At 39.3% G+C, this 7,959-nt stretch overlaps 1 non-coding gene across 1 annotated transcript; it reads right to left on the reverse strand.

The window, feature by feature from the left end:
* Window positions 1-5,039: 5,039 nt before the first annotated feature.
* On the reverse strand, window positions 5,040-5,152 carry LOC127472566 (U6atac minor spliceosomal RNA). Its single transcript, XR_007905057.1, has one exon. It is a non-coding gene; the product is annotated as a U6atac minor spliceosomal RNA (small nuclear RNA).
* Between the last annotated feature and the right edge of the window lie 2,807 nt (window positions 5,153-7,959).

Genomic DNA, 7,959 nt, shown 5'->3' on the forward strand with positions numbered 1-7,959 from the left:
CTCTGCAGTCCACGCTGGAGCTGAGCACCTTGGCTCTTCTTACCCTGGCCTATGCCTTCAATGAGAGATGTTCGTGAGGAATATAAAGATTGGGATCAAAATAAAGAAGCGTGAATATAGTAATGACTGCACGGAGTAATAATGAATAATTCCATCTTTGTATTAATGGGATTTATTTCACGGGCAGCAGTCACAAGAATGCAATTATTTGAAGTAAATATTTACTATTCTTATTAATAACATAGTCTCTATTCTCTCTCCCTATTAATAACATATGCTATTTGAGTTTTCTTTCTTACCACTATGGTAGAAGAGTTTTCTCTTTTAAAGCTAATTTATTTTTTTCCCTAAGTTTTCCTTTGTAAGAGAAGTAAAAACTTTCCTGAAATCTGATAGCTCTGCTGTCCTGGTCTAGAGCAGACAGCCAGTTTTGTTTTCTTGCCAGCTAGTGATTTTCTGATGCTGACAGACGTGCAAGACAGTGATAGATCAGATTAATTCTAATTTTTTTAAGTGAGCTGACATTTGAATCCAGCTAATTTAAAATGTTCCTTCTGTGTTTAGTCTGCTCAAGCAATTTAACTGCAAATCTCTTTCTCTCAGTACTGTCTTTACAACTCATGTGGTTGGGTACATGGAGCAGTGAGACCTAACTGCTTGCTTATTATGGCAAAGAGATGCAAGCAAATTGGAAGCTCATGTGCATGCAATTCCCTACATTAATTGCCTGTTCTGCTTTACAACAGCTTTGTAGAGCTACTCAACTTGCCCTTCACTGGGCGGATGGCTCCTCCTCAGCTGGTCACCCAGGATCTTGAGGGTCATCACTTTGGGAAGGGTGGTGGAGAGTATGAGCTCTATCCATCTCCCAAGCCAGTTCTCTATTTGGTCCTATTATTTTCTTGCTTTCCATGGCTCACGAGCCTCACAGCGTTATTTGAATCAGCCTAGCATAAATATTTTTTTACAACACTCATTTGTCTTTGTTTCCACAAATGTCCTTTCCAAAGATGCTGTCATTTCTCTCAATTCCTGTCTTACCTATTTCAACATGAGTTCACTTCCAGGCCTCCTTCTAAGGTGTCTGAAGGTACCTGCATCAGAAAATGGCTCTTTTTCTAAGAAGCCTCTACAATTTTCATTGTAAATACGAAAACCTAAGATTGTTTTCAGTGAAAATTTGTTGGTTTTTTTAATGGAAAACAGACACAGCCTACAGAACTTGCTTTAATCAAAATCTCAATGTTTCACTGAAAAAGTCATGATGTAACTTATTTAAAAAGTAAACATAGGCAGAAAGAGATTGCTTTTTCTTTTGACAACACTATTTATCATTTCTAACCTCTTGTAGGTCCTTACACTTTAAATTATACAATATTAAATCATTGTCAATTATGCTAATCTTTTTAATACACATTCTTAATATTGATAATACTGTAATCTTTCAGGCATTTAATTGTTTTTGTATTTTATCTTCCTTCAGGCTTGATAGGCAATGAATCTCTTTCCACACTTTCTTTACTTTTAGGCTTTCCCTTATAAAGCATGTACACTTCACACAATTAGACCTAGTTCTGTTTCTATCTCATAGGTGCCTTTCTACTGTAGCCAACTCTCCTCATCCATTTTCTTTGCTCTCATCTGATTCTTGTAGGAAAATAGAAAGACTTCTCATGGCTTTCCAAAGCAAAATCAGACAACTTTTCCAGTTGTTCCACATTCTAGTGGATGTTTTTTCCTATACTGAAATAAGGTTGGGAGACTACCATTATGTATTACTGTAACAATGAAAAAACAAAATGCCACAAGAGCTAGTTACTAATTTTTAATTTAAAGAAGTCATTTTAGATTTTTTGTAAAGTTTTGCCATTTGCTTTTGAGAACTTTAAAAAAAGTTTCTTTACAAAGACTTCTGAAAATTTTCAGTTTCCTCAGAGGTTTTGTTTGGGTCAAGCCACTTTCTGCTCAGTCACAGCCCTGGCACTACCAGTCTCGTTGTTTTCATTGTTATCTCCCTTGCTGTCTTTGTAACAGGAGACTGCAGCATGTTCCTGTATAAATGTGTGCTTGTCATAGGCCATATCTGTGTTCTTCAGTCTTTCTGCAACTAGTCATGACTCTGTGCACAGAATTCACCTTTCAATCGATTTACAATTTGCCATTTTGATCAGTTTTTCCTAGAGGTTATATGCCTTTAATCCAGTTTCATTTATGGCTATGGTTTTTTGCCATTGTATTTTGATTTTATGATCTGCGACTGAAAAATGCTGTTAATAGTGGATTTCTTCAACATCACCTTGTACAACTTGAGCAGCTCCTAGGATAGCATTTTGAAACTGAGTGGTCTCATATATTAAATTAAATAAAATTTAAAATTAAATTTTGCAGAAAATTCAAAATGAATGTAAATTAATACTATTTTGTTTCTAAATCCGCACTACTGAAATGAGTGTTTTCCCTAACAGAAGCATATTGCTTGCTACTTTGGAGAAATGAGACCAGCATGTGGCAGGTAATAAACAGCAACATTTACCTTAATAACAAAGTCCTTTTTCCATAAGTTGCATACATTTATTTTTTTTTTATTTATTTGTCAGGACACCTCATTATATTTAGCTTTTGTCAAGCTTTGAAGAGAATGTGCCTAATTTCTGTTTCATAGTAGTTCATAGCTCACTATAAATATAGCGTGCTGCTCGTGTCATTCTTGAGCACCATTGTGTACTGACTCTGTAGTGTCTTTCAAGGAAATTGTTTTACCTCGGTGAATAAATGAAAATCACTTGGGATTCATTCCAGCTCTGTTTTTTTCACCATTGATCTTGCTCAGTGTCTTGATTTTTTTCCTTATCTGTAGTTAGATATTTAATTATTTACTCCACAAAACCTTAAAAAAATAAAAGTCCCCCATCACATCAGATCAAACATATGTACATAGTGAAAAATAGGATAATAAAGTAGATTAGAAGGGACCATGATCATACTATGTGATAGTAGTGGTTAATAAGTCCTTTCAAGAAGTGTTTCCTTCATTGTCTAATTGCTATTGCTGACTGGTCACTTCAATGGTTAGGAAATGCTGAGAACAGGAAGCCCTGGGCAGCCATACTGCTTACTGTATAATTTGAATTGATTTTTCCTTCTACACCATTAGGTACTGTCGCTGCAGAAGGTGGTGACTTGTAATTTTTATACAGAGGATTTTTGCTAGGCATTTTAACAGAAGAAAAAAAGGCTCTAATGCACTCCATGGGGGGTTTTTTTCTCCTTACAGGTAGGTAGGAAGCCCTGTGCAGCTTCCAAGCTAACAGTACTGGGATCTTTATCACAAGTAACAGATCTTCCAGACACTAGGCAGAGAAGTTTTATAAATTCAGCATGAACTATGGCCATAACACCAAGCCAGACCACCCCCATACTGATTAAGTGTCAGCACGCTTTCCTGAGTGCTTAGGAAAGGGCAGCTCTTTCCTCTCACACAGATGTCATGTTCTACCCCTCTCTTGCTCAGAATATATGCGAGACTAGAATATTTCAGACCATTTTCCTAGTCTGATTCAATACACGCTGTCAAAGTAGGAGCAGAGGGCCTGGGTTACAAAGTGAAATTGCTTTCAGTGTGCTTTTGAAACAGCTTGGCTGTGCTCTGCTCTTGAATCATGATAAACCGTAAAATGTTAGGTCAATCCTTAAAGAATTAGTGCTAACTACAGGAGGAGTGACAGAGGCTTCTGATGAAATATGAGGTAGGTTACTCATCTGTAGATTGTGCTGCTTGCTGCTTGTTTGTATGTTTGTTTATATATATATATATCTAAACCAACCCAGATTTCTGAAAATAGAGTCAGCTTTAGAAAAACTGATGACAGAAGCAGTGAAACTATTAGCTTTCTCATTAAATTAGTTACTGATAACACTTGACTGACCTCTATATGTCTTCAACAAGAAAAAGGCATTTCTAGAGTGCCTGGGGAAATCAGCCATTGCTAAATTTTCTTCAGATTTTAGAAATTCTGTTAATCATTTTATGCCTACAAGTTTCATAATGTGGTTTGAGCTAGGCAGCTTTTGCTTATGCTGCTGGTCTCATGCAATGCTGTAGACTTATTGCCTGAATGAGAGGCTAACTGGTTGGTACACGTGGAAAGTGAACAAACTCCCAAAAAAGATTTGAAATACCGAAAGAGTCCATGCCATGGTACCTAGCCCTAGCAGTGAGGAAGAGGGAACTTAATCTGTATGGCCTTCCCACTGCCACTGCACAGCAAACTCCCTGGTGCACTCCATAGGGAGACTTCAGAAGTGACAGACAGAGGCAGGGCTTCTCTCCTCACTAGAAGCCCTTTTGGCACCTTCACTCCTCCTCTCTGTGCCCATGCTCCAACCAGGAGTGCCTGCTGTATTCCTTCCCAGAGCACAGACTCAGTGTCAGGCAGGAGAGTGCCGGGAGGTGGGGCATAGCACTGTTATACATTCCTTTTCTACAGGATTTCCCCAGTGCTTTGTGGGAAGGAGGGTAGCGCCTGCAAGAACAAGGCAAAAGGGAATTTTACCACTACACATCCAAAACCTGAATTTCACCTGTATTGTGGAGAAATCCCAATTCAGGTCTGGCAGCACACTTAACAGCCACATTTAGAAGTCTTCTGTAAGCTATAGCAGGGGATTCTGTGAATTTGTCTTTATACCTCAAATGCTGGAATAGCCATGTTTATGCAGTGCAATAGTCTGAAATATTTTTGAACAACCACCAGTGAATTTGGACAAACAGCAACTTTAAAGATGAGTCTTGTCAGAGAATCACAGAATATTCTGAGTAGGAAGGGACCCACAAGGATCATCCTCAACACACATCCCCAACAATCACACCATGTGCCTGAGAGCGTTGTCCAAAAGCTTCTTGAACTTAGACAGGCTTGATGGTGTGACCACTTCTCTGGGGAGCCTGTTCCAGTGCCCAGTCGCCCTCTGGGTGAAGAACCTGTTTCTAATACCCAACCTAAACCTCCCCTGACACAACTTCATGCCACTCCCTCAGGTTAAACATAGATGCCATGAAGTAGGTGGCAGTGTCTTAACCCTACACATGTTGTATAGGCCATCAGGGCCTCTTCCATCCTTATAAGGGGAGTGCTAACCTTTCATGAAACACGTAAAAAAAAGGTCATAGTTCAGAATGATAATGCTCCATAATTCAGAAAACCAGACATCCAAGTAAATAAACCTTGTCCTTCTTCAACCATCTACTTCAAACCTGCCATCTGACTCCTAGATGTAGACCTCCCAGGTCTGAGCAGATCCTAAGCCCACACTTTTGCAAACAGGAGTCCTACTGAAGGGCACAGAGAAATCTGGATTATGAGAAATGGCATATAATTGGTAGTACATAGCATCAGTCTGACTGGCGTGTGTTGTGTTGCCACTGCTCTTCCTGGTCCTGGGGGTGCAGACGACAAGTTCTGTTTTCAGCCATCTGTTGATGCCATCACAGGACCCTTCAAAAGCACCACAAGCATATTCACAGCAACACTATTAAACACAGGCAGCAGAGGAAAGATTTGGAAGCAGCAGTATTTTCCTGTTAGATTTTCATGTCTCAAAAAATGAGATGCTTCGTGCCTGCCTTTCGCTGATAGCTGGACTACTGCTTGGTTTTATAAGAAATTATTTGCTGATGAGTAGCCAAGCAGCAAAATGCTGAATGTATTACTATGTAATTTTGTGTGAAAAGAGATAAAACCAGCCTGTATCCTTGGATAATAAATAAATATTAATTTTCTAGTAGTTGTTTTATCTTCACCCAGGTCATCATTTATTGGTAGAGACAGTTCAGTTTCTAGTTTAAATAAGATTTGCTGAAGTTTAAGTCCCTATTTCTCTTACAGTGTAGCTTTAGGTAAGCAAATGGTTAGTAGATCTTTTTATCAATAAGCACAAGGCAACGGTATACCAGACCTCATGGTGAAGCTCTCAGACTTCGTTTACTGAGGGAAACATCGACAAAAAATGGCAATGATTCAGATGCAAAGAAATCAAAGAAGCATTAGTCCTCCATGCAACATTTGGAGGACCTTCAAATCTTTGGCCAGGGAATATTAAGTTCTTGAATAAGCTTAAAAAGCAAGACAGGTTTGCTTGGACAAGTTTGTGGAATTGAAATCTAACAATTTTGTAGCATGTAAGGATTTATTTAATATAGGTCACCTATATGCAGTGTGTGTAGCTCTCCAGAAAACAGAAAGTGTTGGGGGGAGTTGTCAGTATATGCCTATTCTGTCGCTATTCTCTCAATTACTCACCTCTTCTGGCCTTTTGGAGTTAGACAGACCTCTGATTCAACCTTGTCTATCCATTGTGATGCTCTAAAAAAATGAACTCTACCTTTTGTAGGTAATTTTCAGTGTAACCTTCTATATACAAAAGGTGCGATCTTCAATATAGGTGAGATGGTGAAGTAAGAGTTTTTATTATTATCTTGCTTGAGTCTCAAGTTATGAATAAAAATAGGTTACATCAAGTCCATGTTCAGCAGAGAGTTCAAATTTTTGAGTCAGCTGCAAAGAAACTGAATGAATTGATGTATGGGGCACCAAGAAGTAAGGAATAGTAAAGCAGAGAATCTAGGTTTGTCTATCCCTTAAAAATAAATTAATAAATCAATCTCATTTTTTTAAGTCTCGTGGCTGTTCTAAATTGAAATTGCAGATTTCTGTCTACCAGATTTTAAGAAGAGGCAGGATTCACCATTATTTGACTTCTCATAACATGTAAAATTACTTCCTTCTACTTCAAGTAAGAAAACGATGGAAGGAAAGTAAGTGCTCGTTAGCAAATGCACTTTAAGTAAAATCCTAAAATGTTCCTTACTAATGAAAACCATCAAGGAATCACTCCTGTCTGCACTAAAATGTGAAAGTGTTATTGGAAATAGATGTTTCCCATACAGACAGACAAAAGGTTTCAGTTTTCCTTGCCATTTTATTAGTCTTGACAATCACCAGCTTAGTTAGCTTTCTCATCTGTTGCAGTAGAAGTACCTCAAGGATGCCGAGGCATGAAGACCACAAGAATTAGTGTCTGCATATATAAGATTCTAAATTATCATGAAAACACACCAGAAAATGTTGTGAAATCATGTCACAATATGGAAACTAGCTCATAGAATGGTGATTTCATTACAGTAACTTTTGGGATGGATGTTTTTCCAGCTTGTTAACAAATCTCTCTGGAGACTGGTTTTAAATGGACATCCACCTGCTCACGTAATATCTCACTAAGAGAACCAAAAAGTCTTATCCTTTGGGGATGATGGACAGGGGGTGACAATTCTGTGATTAGTCTGAATCCAGATGGAGGACTGTCATTCATATGTGATATGTCTGTTTGGAATACCACAGAATCACAGGATGTGTCAGGTTGGAAAGGACCACAGGGGGGCATCTGGTCCAACCTCCCTGCTCAAGCAGGTTAATCCTAGAGCACATGGCACAGGATTGTGTCCAGATGGTTCTTAAACATCTCCAGCGAGGGTGAGCCCACAACCCCTCTGGGCAACTCGTTCCACTGTGTGTTCACCCACACAGTAAAGAAGTTCTACCTCATATTCAGGTGGAATTTTCTGTGCACCAGTTTCTGCCCATTGCCTCCTGTCCTATTGCTTGGCACCACTGAGAAGAGCCTGGCTCCATCCTCTTGACACCTTCCCTTCAAATACTTAGAGACATTGATGAGGTCCCATCTCAGTTGTCTCAATGCTGAACAGGCTCAACTCCCTCACCTACTCCTTGTAAGAGATACTCCAGTCCCTTTATGATCTTCGCTGCCCTCCACTGGACCCACTTCCAGGAGCTCCACGTTTTTCTTGTACTGAGGAGCCCAGCACTGGACACAGTGCTGCAGATGTGGCCTCAGCAGGGCTGAGCAGAGGGGCAGAATCATCTCCCTCAACCTGCTGGCCAT

This window comes from Manacus candei, unplaced genomic scaffold (genome assembly GCF_025592945.1).
Source record: "Manacus candei isolate 608988 ecotype Guabito, Panama unplaced genomic scaffold, ASM2559294v1 h1tg000028l, whole genome shotgun sequence".
NCBI classification, from domain to species: domain Eukaryota; kingdom Metazoa; phylum Chordata; class Aves; order Passeriformes; family Pipridae; genus Manacus; species Manacus candei.